General features: G+C 52.9%; 2 long non-coding RNA genes across 3 annotated transcripts; both read right to left on the reverse strand.

Annotated features, from left to right (window-relative positions):
- Positions 1–3,685: 3,685 nt before the first annotated feature.
- LOC142922678 (uncharacterized) lies at positions 3,686–10,240 on the reverse strand. 2 transcript variants are annotated; one of them, XR_012940228.1, is made up of 6 exons: positions 10,161–10,240; positions 9,138–9,247; positions 7,756–7,879; positions 7,125–7,220; positions 6,218–6,288; positions 3,686–5,784 (listed from the first exon to the last, which is right to left on the reverse strand). It is a non-coding gene; the product is annotated as an uncharacterized LOC142922678 (long non-coding RNA). The 2 variants fall into 2 exon arrangements; XR_012940227.1 differs by lacking the exon at positions 10,161–10,240 and adding an exon at positions 9,976–10,151.
- Positions 10,241–10,483: 243 nt separating this feature from the next.
- Positions 10,484–13,550, reverse strand: LOC142922689 (uncharacterized). Its single transcript, XR_012940237.1, has 3 exons — positions 13,428–13,550; positions 12,114–12,300; positions 10,484–10,646 (listed from the first exon to the last, which is right to left on the reverse strand). It is a non-coding gene; the product is annotated as an uncharacterized LOC142922689 (long non-coding RNA).
- Between the last annotated feature and the right edge of the window lie 562 nt (positions 13,551–14,112).

A 14,112-nucleotide genomic window follows, 5' to 3' on the forward strand; every position in this document is an offset into this window, starting at 1 on the left:
GAGAAGGCACCTCAATGTCCACGGGAAGGGGGTTTCACAATATTTACTGTGTGATCCACCAACCCTTGCTGCCTTCTACAGTGCTGGATCGCAGGCTTGCGTCACCACCTTCTGGCGAGTATTTGTAGTTATTATTTAAAGCTATATAGCACTCACAAGAACGACTCAAGAGGCGCGAGGAGCCACAGACATGCAGGAAGGAAGCCACGTGGTGAGCCAGCACCAACGATTGTCCAGGCTCTACGGTACTCTATGTATGGAGGCATTATTGGCTAATTAATAACGAGTGTTTGTACAAGTGGGGGAAATCGGAGCACCCAGAGAAAAGCCACGTGTGTGAAGGGGCAGCATTTTAAACCGTACAGGTGACGATGGCGATGAGTCCACTTGCTGTACTGCCTTCTCCTGGCGAGGCAGGTTATGCACCTCGACGCCCACGGGAAGAGGATTTCACAACATCATTGTGCGGTGATTTACGAACCCTCGATGCCTTCCCCAGTGCTGGATTTGAGACGTGCACCACTAACATCAGGCGAATGATAACAACAACAACAATAACTATACTTATTACTTGGTAGCAACAGGCGAAAGAAAACAACAGGCAAATTATAACAGGCCAATTAAAACAGGCGAATGATAACAGGCAAATGAAAACAGGCGAATGATAACAGGCGAATGATAACAACAGGCGTATGTTTAGAACAGGCGAGTAATAACAATAACAATTATTATTTACACTTAGAACTTGATAACAACAATATTTATACTTATAACGTGATCAAGCAGGCCTCAGAGGTGCGAGGAACCACAGACAATCAGGAAGGAAGCCACTTGGTAAGCTGGCACCAACGATTGCCCAAGCTCTGTGACCCTATTGATACGTTTTTATCGACCAGATAGGGAGCGTTACGTGTGGGGGGGAAACCGCCCCCTTCGGTGCCTCCATGGTCCAATAGCTGGTCTTCTTGGCGCCACGGTCCCGAGCCCCCTAAAAGTTCCTCATGGAGCAAATCAACGGGTGGGCCATTGCCTTGTCAGGGCTCATTCATTGCTCCGGATCCCACCTGAAAATGCCAGGCGCAGATCCCCACATCATTAAAGCCACGGGTGCATTTATCCCAGATATAAACAATTGCAAACTATTTGACTATTTTTTTTAACTTTAACCAGGCAAGGCCCACTGAGCTATACAGCTCTCTTTCAGAAGCGGCCACACAATTACAGCTCAACAAATTGGCTTATTACGTGGACATTAGTAGCCAAATACTCTAAACATGTGCTAATAAATGTGGAGGGAAAACCCGGAGGATCCGGAGAAAAATACACGCGACCACGGGGAGATAGCATACAAACTCCAAATACAAAGGTGTCAGGGTAAGGATTTAATACACGACCTCCTGTATACCCTACAAAATAGTTAACATCTCGCCACCGTGGCGCCCAATTCTGATCACATGACATAGCAAAACGAACGTCGCGGTGCATAGCAATAATTCAATTGGGCAATTACTGAGCGTTCATAAACGTGAGGGGATACAGGAGTACCCAGAGAAAACCCACTCGTGCAAGGGGGCAACCCTCTATCCCATGCAGACAGAGATGGTGCTTATCCCACTTGCTGTACTGCCTTCTCCTGGCCAGCCAGGATATGCCACCTCAACACCCACTACACCATGAACTTTGTGAACCGAGTTTAAATTTCTGGCCACGGCGAACATCAGTGGCTATCTCCCTCTTCCTCTCTCGTCCCTGCTATTATCTCCCTCTTCTTCCCGCGTCCCTCCCACTATCTACCTCTCCAATCCGTCCCACCATCTCCCTCTTCCTCCCTCGTCCCTCCCACCATCTCCCACTTCCTCCCCAGTACCTTCCACTATCTCCCTCTTCCTCCCACTTGGCTCTACTAGTAATCTCCCTCTTCTCCCGTCCCTCGCACTATCTCCCTTTTCTTCCCCCATCCTTCCCACTATCTCCCTCTGCATCTCCAATCCCTCGCACTCTCTCCCTCTTCCTTCCTCTTCCTTCCCACTATCACCTTCTTACTCTAACCGATCTGCCTAATCCTCCCAAATAACTCCCACTATCTCCCTCTACTTCCCCAGTCGCTCCAACTATCTCCCTCTTCATTCCCCTTTCCTGCCACTATCTCCCTCTTCCGCCCCCTTCCCTCCCACCATCTCCCTCTTCCTCTCCCGTCCCCCCCGCTATCTCCTTCTTTCTCTCACATCCCTCCCACCTCCTTCCTCCCCCGTCCCTCCCACTATCTTCTCATCCTCCCCCATCCATCCCACGATCTTCCTCATCCTCTCCCGTACCTTCCGCACCTTCCTTATTTAACACCATCAGGTTCACAGACTCGCCCTCGCTTCTCCCAGTCAAATAGCCTAGCTTAGACACAACCCCCACCATGTTACACTGACGGCATCGACCGAGACAGCCAACAACTATCCGGCCGCCCAATTATCTAGTGAAGACGGCAGCGACCAAGTCGGCAAAGACGACAGTGCCGACGAGACGACTCCACTTCCCAGAACGTGCAACCACGAGCTCTCGCTCTCCGCTGCTTTTATCCGACTCGGCCGCGCCTCCCTTCTCCAACCCACGAGCGGGTTCCAGTGTCTTCCAGGGAGGGTCTCTGTGATCCTTGCCCCAGTGCCTCCGCCCTGCTGACAAACCCGCATGAGGCTCACTGGCGTGTGTACTCCCCGTCCACCGCAGTTGCCGCTGCTGGACAACAACTATTACTCTACAGTTGTACTGCCCCTCTGTACCGTGCCCCCGAGCCATCAACACGGACTCACAGCATCAACACAGACTCACATGATCAACACAGACTCACAGCATCAACAGACTCACACGATCAACAGACTCACAGCATCAATACGGACTCACACCATCAACACGGAAACAGGGTCAGTGAGCAAGATGGCGGATGAGTGCATACATGATGTGAGTGGTGGTGAGTTCAAGTTAAGCACCCAGTTTTAAATCTCATTTACTCCCACCATCACCACCACCACCACCCTACATACAACAGTCGGAAGTAAATGCCTACACACCCTACATACAATCGTCAGTAGTAGTGGGGAGAAGAGGGCATCAGTGGGGGCGAGGCATGAAGCGTTGAGAAGCCCTCTGATACTCCATAAAACCCCGAGTTTCATGGAGTATAATTTTCAGCATTACAGTTCCATTTTTTTTACGTTAACAAATGTCTCGCCATATATTACACCGTATAGGTAACTAGATTGGGCGAGGGATGGTCTTTTTTGTTGAACAATCAATAAAGCTACGGTGTTGTACTGTGCCCGTATCCGTGTACGGTACTGTGCACTAAAGGAAGAAAAATGGAGCGGCTGAACCTCACTGCCTCCTTACCGGAGGCTGTAAACATCAAGTGACCTGAAAACTGCGATGGGACGTGAAAGACAACATGGAGAGACAAGAGGGCGCCACGTGTGTTCTTCCATGGCAGCAGCAGCATCATCGCAGGCAATGAGGTTCAAATGGGCACAGGAACTTTGAGGTGGACCCACGAGTGTTTGAGCCACAGCGGCGTGCAATCGGCGACCTCTATACGCTTGGCGCAATCCGCACCGTCATTTCACGGAGCCCTTGTCCGCTCGACGAGTGCGACGACGCCGTCCCACCGTCATTCGGCGCCTCGTGGTGACATCACAACAGCAAAGCGACAGGTGTTGTTTATTCATTTCTTGAGGCAATTCGAGGGCCCGGTTACATCGCGTTGTGATACACGCACACACCGTCAACATATACTACACCGGTTATAAAAAAAAAAGCAGGGGATAGAAAGGTGGGGGAGCGGACCCGACCACAGGTATTGTTTAAAAGACGTCAAGCGGACCGGGGGTTTTAAATGCAAGTCCATGCGGACACCAACATCCGAACGATTGTACCAATAAATCCTGAACCTTCTGGAAGATTTCAGCTCCCGCTGGTTTGGATCAGGGTGATGTTGGGGCAAATTCCATTAATTGGGAAAGGTGGCAATCTTGTGGGAATGTCCTCGCCAGAGAAGAAACTTGTCGCTTCCATGCTTTATTTTCATCCGACGTCCCATTAGCGAGATCCAGAGCGTGACGGACTCATATGGAGTCGGCCTCCTGTAATTTTTCTGGTCTCATTCTCACCACAGGTGAAGGCAGAGCCACACATCAACGTGCCAATGGGGCCACGGTTGAAGTGGTGGGGCCACGGTTGAAGTGGCGGTGGCCACGGGTCATGTGGCCTCTATGTATTTTCCATGTTGAAGGCCGATTGCCCCAAACATTGCCCGTCATATGCAGTGTCACTGAATAACGTGTGAAACATACTGTAGCATATACAAAATTGTATTTTCTTCATACATTAAATACAATAAACACAATAAACATGAAATGCGTATAGGACATTTATAACTCTCTCAATGACCAAACTTGTATTTTATGAACACACTTATACGAGCAAAATATGACAAAAGTGTTCCAGATTTCAGTTTCAATTGAGACTGAAATCCGGAATCATTACCCCCTACTGACAGACTAATAATACCCGCTCGCAGGCCAAGTGCTGATTCACCTTGGGGCCTCGCCTGGTATAGAGGTCGTGGGTTAAATCCCGACGCCTGTATATCTGGAGTTTGCATGTTCTCCCCGTGACCGCGTGGATTTTTCTCTGGGTCCTTCGGTTTTTCCCTCCACATTTAGAAACATGCGTTTAAAAGTATTTGGCTGCTATATATTTCTACGTGACAAGCCACTTTATAGCGCTTTCATTTGTGGCCCGGTCGTTCCTGAAAGAGAGCTATACAGCTGAGTGGGCCTTACCTGGTAAAATAAAAAGAGATTAGTTTTGTTAGTTTATTTTGTGCCACAGGGGGACAGCTACAGGGGGGGGGGTGCCCATTAAAATGGTCGAGATGAGATGCAACTTAAGGCGCTTGTGACTTCCCAAAAATATTATTTATGGCAGGTTTTCACATCTAAACATCCCGGGTGGCATTGAAGCCAAGAGCTCCCACCCTAGGTGAGTAGCTACGAGAGCGGTGCTGTGCACGGCGACACGCCACTTTCTCCATCTGCCTGACTTGGTATTTTCTTTTTTGTTACTTAAATAAATGTTAATGTTTCGTTTTGTGTACGCGTGTATGTACACCGTTTGGGGAGCGGTGGTGCAGCAGTTAGCGCACTACGAACTCAGCCATCTGAGTACGTGGTGTGGGGTGTGTATAACATCGCAAAACTGGGGAGGACAAAGGCAGCCAGACGTGGGGCTGGCCACACAACCACTTCTGTGCCATGCCGGCCATCATAGGTGCTACCCGTTAACAGCACTTGCCCCAGCAATCTGTTAACGGCGATACGGAGTACCTTTGTCTTTTTGTGCAATTGTGTGCTTCTGTGTGCGACGCATGCGACGATGTGCATGTTTGTGTTTGATAAATGTACATCCGCAATGTGTGTGTGACGCGTATGATGCGCGTGTGTGACGACGGTTGGAACAGAGATTCACGCACTGCCCTATCCACGCGGCGACCTCTCCTCAACGTCTCGAGCCTCGGCGGAGAGCGCCGCGAGGTTCGACTCCAACTCCGGCTTTCCAGGGACAAACCCCCCCCCCAATGCCCCTCCCCCCAGGCCCATGGGGGGGGGGGGGAAGTCGCTCCCCTCCCTCACTCCACGCTCAGGAACTTCCTCTTCTTCGCCGTGTTCATGTACGGTCGCCAAGGCCACTCCACCTCGGCGGTGGCCGCGTTGTCCAGCGTGCACAGTTTAATCTCATAGACTGCGCGACACACAAAAGCAAAGATCCCCCCCATGCAGCCTTTAACAGACGGCGTGGGAAAAGCGCTGTTCGTGTGTTAGCATGTAGGAAAGCCAGCACGGCACACCAAGGGGTGGGTGTGGGTGGCCAGCATTACATCCGATCATCTTTGAATTTACACATCGCATCCGGGGTGGGGAAATGCGAGTCGGGTCACGGTACAGCGAATGCGACCAGAGCAGCGACCCCACCGACTCAAGTTCCGATCCGCTCTACAAGTCACCCGCGGGCCACCTAGCCCGAGGCTAGACTCTTACATTCAGCCCATCATCCTCTCAGGGGTCGATAAAATTTACAACCACTTCGTAGGGAAGTCCACAAGGAATGTGGAATTTCCACCGCCTCTGCAGGGGTGTAAAGTGGAGACGAGTAACAATGTGTCAGGCAGACTTACGCTCCATCTCGAATCACGGTCCCACCTCCTTCAACTCGATGTCCTTGCCGTCGCGCTTGTAGACGTTGTGCCTGTTGGGAGGGGGGAAGGGGGGCACAGAAGTCACGGGAGGGGTCGCGGCAAGTCACACGGACGGCGCTGGACTCTCATTACGTGTCCTCGCAGACGTTTGCCAGTTAGAGGCCAGCGGCCACCCTGTTTAAAACTGCGGATGCATTAGCAAATGAACAACATTACGCGCCTTCAGCTTCAGAGATGGCGTTAAATAAAAACTCTGTGCTGTTGCTCGAAAACTAAAGTAAAACGAAACTATTTTTATTTTACCACTGAGCTATGTAGCTCTTTTTCACATAAAAATGTATAGCAGCAAAATACTCGAAATTCAAGTTTCTAAATGTGTAGGGAAAAACCCGGAGGACCCGGAGAAAAATCAAAGTGACCAGGAGGAGAACATGCAAACTCCGAATATACAGGCGGACACACAGCACCTGGCCCAAAAGTCTGCTCACTCTTTCCCATTCCGAGACATCTGCAAGTTGCCGGGTGGTAGGTGTCACGTTCACCGCTGAATCTCGGTACGCGCGAGCGGCTCGGCGTTAATTTTATTTATAGAGGCGTAGCGCTGCTGTTTTTAAAAGGCGTTGCCCTCACCGCAGAGAACCGTAGTGACACGACCGGCACTCTATGGAACAAAACTGTGCCACACGCCCTCCCGCATAGTCTTATGGGAGCAAAAGGTATGTCTTCAGGTCAGAAGACGTACTTGAGTTTTTCTTACGGTTCCGTTTCGACGACGTATATGTACATCATGGAAATGAGAAAGGGTTATAGTCTATACGAGGGATCTTTGTGCTTTGGGGATGGGGGAGGAAGATGTGGGTGAGACTGGCACGGTGCCCGCACGCACCCTCTTTCCGAGTCGCGACGTGAAGTTGTGCATCACGAGGTGTTGGAATGCCTCGGACATCATGTCCATGTCCGGATGTCGTGCCGCATCACCACGCTCGAGAGTGTCAAGTACACCGTGGCATCGTACCACGTGTCACATGAACAGCATGCCGGAAAGTTAGACACACCACAGGTGTCACACAGACTGTACTGGAGAGTTAAACAGACTGCCCTTCCATCTGCGGCATCATACCACATCACACCACATACACAGTTAAAACACCACAATTCCATGTCTGCAGCGTCATACTACACACCGCACATCGTACGCACAGCTAAATACACCTCCATCCCCGTCTGTTGCACCGCATCACACACGTCACACCATGCATCACACCGGGGAGCGGGAGCGGAGTGGCTATCTCATTACACTACAAATCCGGTGACCTGACTTCGATTTCCGGTGTGTCCAAGCATCGACAGTGGGGAGACAAAAGGGGCCAGATGCGGTAATGACCACACCACCCACCCCGCCGTGTGCCCTGCCGGCCTTCGTAGGTCGCTCGACAAACAGCATTTGCCCTGACAGCCTGTTAAAGGCTACACGGAGGAGCTTTGTCGACTGCGGTGCGTGCGCGTGCCTGGCATACCGCGGTGCTCATGCAGGACGATGAAGTCGTTGACGGCGTTGGCGCAGCACGCCCACACCAGCGCCTGCAGCTTGTGGCCTCCGTGGTTCATCGGCTGAGCGTTCGGCAGGATCAGCTTCTTCTCCTGCGGTGGTGGTGGGATGGTGGTGGTGGTGTGGTAACATGACAGCAAGCGGTCACACGCCGAGTCCGCTCTTCCCACCGGCGTCCTTCCCGGCCACGCTGCGTTCGCCCCCCCACTTCCCCGCCCCCCCACTGTATCCGACTCGGGTTGTGTTGTTTGTTTTTTCCATTGCGGAAGCCGAGCCGAGCCGTGCCGGTATACAGGGTCGCCAAACCCCGTGTTGGCACAACTGGGATGCACCATTGGAAAAACTTTACTATTTTTATTTTACCAGGTAAGGCCCACTGAGCTATGCAGCTCTTTTCCAGAAGCGACCTGGCCACAAATCATAGCTCAACTAAGTGGCTTATCGCCATGTGGAAATTTATAGCAGCCAAATACTCTTAAACGGACGTTGATTCTAAATGCGGAGGGGAAAAACCGGAGGACCTGGAGAGAAATCCACGCGACTCCTCGGAAAGAGGCACGCAACTCCAAATATACAGCAGGCATCAGGGTCAGGATTGAACCTGCGACCTCCTGTATACCAGGTGAGGGAGTTAACATCTCGCCACAGTGGCGCCCCCAATGGTACATCTTTCCGTGACCACCGACCGTGCGTAGTGCTACAGTAGATACATTTTCGATGAATGGAAGGGATCGGTCATCGCGAAAAGGCGGACTGAATCGCGAGGAATGAAGTTGACAAAAGCTGCATGCACCAAACCAAAGTGTCCAACGCTCCACCACTTACGACCCCCCCCCCCCCCCACACAGCCTCCACCTTTCATCAACAACCAGATTTCTTCTGGTTAACTCAACGGATGCGAGTTGTCTCACACTGCACAAGCCCGATGATTGGTCGACACGACTCGTGTGAGGTGCAAGAAACTGATTCTAAAGCCGATAGAGAACACGTGTGTGTGTGCGGTAATTTAGCAGTTAGCATGCTGCCCCACAAACCTAGTGACCCGAGGTTTATTTCCGTTCATGGCCAACACCAGTGGCGATTATCTGAACTGGTCCTGGGCCTCCCCTAGATCAACTCAGCCTCAAACGAGTACCTAGTGCGGTGTTTAAACATCATTACCAGAGAGATAAAGGTGGCCAGTTGTGGTGCTAGCCACCTACACCCACGCAAACAGCACCTGTCCCAAAAACCTGTTAAGGCTATATGGGGGACCTCTGTCTTTGCGCGCTTGTACACATGCAATACACGAGGACCCACATTCCTCGTGTGACCCCAAACCCTGTAGCCCCTGTGACCCCGTGCCCGCACCTTGATGAACTGCTTGAGGAGGGAGCTGGGGTCGCGTGAGGTCGTCGCCATGATGTGTGGGTCCTTCACGCCGGCTCAGCAGTACTCGTCATCCATGTGGCTGCTCACTCCTACTGACACGGGGGGGGGGGGGGGTGGATAGAAAGAGGTGGTAGATGGGGCAGGGGGGACGGAGAGGGTAGGTTATCATTTGCCATACTTCACCGTGCAGGTGAGTGAAGGTGTGTGTGTGGGTGGATGGATGGAAGGAGCGACCAGGAATGGTTGAGAATATCACTCTGCAGTGATCGCGTTGATTTTGTGTAGCGAGCTGAGCAATAATGAGACCTGGATGAGTCCCAATTGCAAGAGTGGGTGGGTGATATGGCAGGTGAGTGGGTAAATTGAGTAAAATGATGAGTGAGTGAATGAGTGCGTCAGTGCATGTTAAACCTCTTTGTTACAGCACGTAGCCAACCGTGGTAATCGGAAGTGTGACAAACTAACCACAAAAAGTAGTTCTCAAGAAATGAGTTTGTCAATCTAGACGATGATTTAAAAGTGCAAAGCTCCAGTGGCTTCCTAATATTGTAAGGAAGACCGCTCCAGAAGGAAGACTGCTCCAGAAGCACACGTTATGTGGTGACCACGGCCTTCATTTGACATTCCACAAAAATTTACGCCAGCCATCACACACACACGGCCGACTCTTTTTCCACGTTCACGCCACGGGATTTTTCAAAGTCCACTTGGGAAGCAATCGCCGTGCAGTATTTACGGTCAACGCAACTGCGGCATTAAACCCATTAAACCGGTGGGGGGGGGGGGGTTGAGGGCCCGCCGTTCTCGAACCGCGAACCTCCGCGGCAAAACACGGTGCCACCGCTTGGCAGGAAGGACCGACGGCGAGCCGGGGATGCGCGCCGACTCGGCGTGTCTAGCGGGCGGAGACGCGCGACGCTTATCCCTCTGCCTCGGGAGTCTCGCGGGAAGGAAGAGAGAGAGAGATGCGAGGAGACGTGATGGTGAGGGATGTGAGATCACCCTCCCCTCCCTGGTCGAACTCCACGGCCTTCTGGAGTTCAAGCGCCTCCCACCGCAGGTCCGTAGGCAGCACCAGGTTTTCTTCGGTGACGACGTCAGGGGGACAGGGGGCAGTGGGTGGGGGGCGGGCAGGGGAGAATTAACAAGGAAGAAAAATCATGCGCACGCATGGATTCATTCGGAAACGCTTTCCAACGCGCGGTTGTCTTCTCGCCTGTATTGTCAGACCGTCTTGTCCCATCTTAGTCCGTCTTGCGTGTCTCATTGTCTCTAGATCCGTCTCTAGTCTGTCTTGCGTGTCTCAACGTCTCTAGTCTGTCTCGCTGTCTCTCGTCTGTCTTGTCGTCGCGAGCCCATCTCTAGATCCGTCTCGCCGCCCGTTACCATCGAGCGCCCTCTTGAGCTGCGCCTTCTCCTCTACGAGGACCTTCTTGGCCTCCTGCGCCTTGCGGTAGAGGTACTCGCCGTGCAGTTGCGCCTCCTCAGCTGCACCACCAAACAAAGACAAAGATCCCCCATGTAGCCTTCGACAGGACTGTCGGGTGCAAGTGCTGTTAACGAGCAGCACCTTTGATACACGAAGGGGGGTAGGTGGCCAGCACCACATCCGGCCGCCTTAATTTCCCCAGTGGCGATGTTTACACAACGCACCAGGTACTCATTTGAGGCTGAGTTGACCAAGGGGAGGCCCAGGAACGGAATCGTCACCAGTGTTGGCCGTGAGCGGGAATTGAACTCGGGTCGCTGGGTTAGTAGTGCAGCGTAGTGCTAATCGCGAGACGACCATAAACAACAACCGCCATTCGCCACGAAGTGGTGGAGATGTCACCACGGCGCTCGTGCCAGGCTACGTGCAGGTTAAGGCCACATGAAGCGTCGAACGCCCGCTGGCAGCAGGAGGTCACAGACAGACAGACCCAGGTTGCCATTGGTTGCTTGACTGAGATGACTGGCCGATGCACCACCTGTGCCCCCTACTGTGCTACACTACCGCTCCAACCTACACAAACTCTCTTGGGCTATACTCTTTGGTTCTTTCGGTAAAGTCACATAGGCATAAAATATAAAATAAATTAAATCACGACGTTTCGGGCACAACACAAGCGTCCATCATCAGGTGGGACAAACCACAGCAAGAAACAATTGCCGACGTGGGCAAAAGAGCTGCTGTAAACAAGAGACTATATAGGTAAGAGAAGGGGGGAGGATCAGGGAGGAGAGATAGAGAGGGGGGGTATGAGGAGGGGAGTGCTGAAGAGAGCGGGGCTGGGAGTGGGAAGCTTAAGAAATTAGAGATGCGGAAAGTTAAGGCAACACCATAAAGCAGTTAAGGTTTTACCTGGTTAATAACATTCTTCCAATGATTACTCAATTTGTATCCATCTTCTCGGTTGAAGTTATGTCTGTGTTTATATATCTGGATGGCTTGATGAACAAACCTTTGATAGTAGCCCGAAGGTTTGCAGAGCGGCACCACGATACTCCTAGCGACGTCGTTGATTAATGTCTGTAATTAATATCGATGGTGAATCTCTGTAATTAATATCGATGATTCGATTCCACGAGAACAGATTCCACAAGAATCGATTCCACAACTATTTTAGTAAAGCGAAGTACGCGATTCGATTCAAACGTGTTCGTTCCGGTCTCATCAGAATCGGTATTGATTCTGTGCTGGAGGAATCCAATGAGCTATAAAGCTCTTTGATCAAAGATGTGCCAGTAGGGGGGCACGGGGTCATAACGTCACAACAAACAATACAAAAACGATAGGAGTGCAAAGGGAATGGTAGCAAACCACTAAAAATAGATGAAATAAACCATATAAGTTCATACTCTTTGGTTCTTTCGGTAAGAAGTCTCGCTCTCCGTTCCACCCACTACAACTGGCGTCAGAAGTAGCCAAATAGTAAGATGAATCGCTATAATGGAGACGCGAAGAAAAACTCGTACCAGGGCTCCAGTGGAAGAGGAGGACGACTCAACACCACCGGGGTTGGCAGCCCCGGAAGGGGGAGGAGAAGCGACGCCGGCCGAGCTGCTCACTGCCCGGCCGCCCGGCGGCTCACCACCGTCGGAGAGGGCGCTTCAGGTGGCTCACTCCCGCCTCGCCCAACTCCTGCACGCGGCGGCATCCATCCTCGACGAAATACATCGCGGGTTATAACCACAACAAATATAATCACAATCACTGCGACCATAATCGCCGTAACCACAAATATAATCATAACCACCAGCTACATAACCACAAGTATAAACACTACTGCCACAAATATAACCATAACCACCACAACCATAACAACCAACATAACCACCACAACAACCACAATGATGCTGATACACTCTCACACCATGTGGGTCCCCTTGTCTCCTTGTGTCTCCCTGTGGGTGAGTGGATGGGTTGGCGAGCGAGTCGGTGGGTTGGCAAGAGAGTCGGTGGGTTGGTGAGAGAGTGGGTGGGTGGCAGAGTGAGTGACCGGTGGCAGAGTGAGTGACCGGTGGCAGTGGGTGACCGGTGACTAAATGGGTGGGTGGCAGTGGGTGACCGGTGACCAAGTGGGTGGGTGGCAGTGGGTGACCGGTGACGAAGTGGGTGAGAGAGTGGGTGGCTGAGTGGGTGGCCGAGTGGGTGGCTGAGTGAATTGGTGAGTGGATGAGTGCCAGAGTGGGTGGGTGAATGGCTGAGTGGGTGGGTGAGAATCAGTATGTTTTTGCTGGAGGAATCCGATGAGCTATGAAGCTCTTTTTCATAGATGCCCAGAGAGTGGCTGAGTAGGTGGCTGAGTGAGTGTCGGTGGGTATGTGAGTGGGAATGAAATCTAACCTGCACCTCTGCATTGCAAGTCCAGCGAGCTAACGCCCTGCGTGTGATGGGGTAAAGTGTGGGCATGGCCACTTTGCTCCAACACGTCCGGACCAGCGTGGAAGAGTAGACCAAATACCTCTATATAGCGGCCTCTAGTGGATGCCTTTTCCAGCAGCAGGCGATTCGCCTCCACAACAAACCCGTCCCTCCAGGGATAAAAACACACGGCAGTCTGGGAGTGCCTCTCATCAGCTATGGCTCAACACGAGGGCCACTCTGGGGCCGGTTTCCACCGTCAGCGCCTCATCATCAGCAGCAGCAGGGCCGGGCTCTGCTTGAAGCAGCGCCGTGAACTCAGCAGGCGTCTAGGACGTGACGGTTGTGGGCCAGGCGCCTCCTCCTCTGTCTCCCCCCACCACCGCCGCCACTGCTGATGTGTGCACACCGCGCGAGGTTCTCACCTTCAGGCTGAGTCGACGTAGAGGAGGCCCAGCGAGCCGCAGCTTCAGAAGCTTTCGCGAGCCACTGACGGTGGCCGTGAGCGGGAATCCAAATCAGCCGCTCGCCACCCACAATCCACAGCGCGCGCCGCCTCCACTCGCCCCCTGCCTGACCGGAAGTAGCAGCGGGGGAGGGGGGCGGGGCATGGGGGGTGAGGGGCGGGTCACGAGGGGGAGGGCAGGGAGGGCAAGGGGGGGGTGAGGGGGAGCATAGAGGGGGTTCGTTAGGTGGAGAAAAAGGGGGGGCATGGGGGGTTGTGAGGGGGCATGGGGGGTTGTGAGGGGGCATGGGGGGTTGTGAGGGGGCATGGGGGGTTGCGAATGTGGAGGGGCGGGGGGGGGAAGGGGGGTCACCAGGGGGGGCAGGGGGGTAGCGAGGGGGAGAGAAATGGCGGACCATGGGGGGTGGTCGCGAGGGGGGGCAGGGGGGGAGGAGCTCAGGTGTGAGGGGGAGGAGCTCATTGCTCTGACGTCACGGGGGGCGTGGTTACCTTGGACCACCCCCGCCTCTCGCGCCACGTGCTTCCGACTGGCAGTTTGGCCGTTAGAGAGACGCGGACCGACCCCAGAGCAGGAGTGGAACCGAGCTGTGGGTGAGTGGTGGCGGTGGTGGTGTGAGTCTCTCTGTGCAAGTCTGTGTGTGTGT

The sequence above is a fragment of the Petromyzon marinus genome, unplaced genomic scaffold (genome assembly GCF_048934315.1).
Source record: "Petromyzon marinus isolate PM22_M1 ecotype Great Lakes invasive population unplaced genomic scaffold, UKy_Petmar_22M1.pri1.0 PM_Scaffold_14, whole genome shotgun sequence".
In the NCBI taxonomy this organism is placed as follows: Eukaryota; Metazoa; Chordata; class Hyperoartia; order Petromyzontiformes; family Petromyzontidae; genus Petromyzon; species Petromyzon marinus.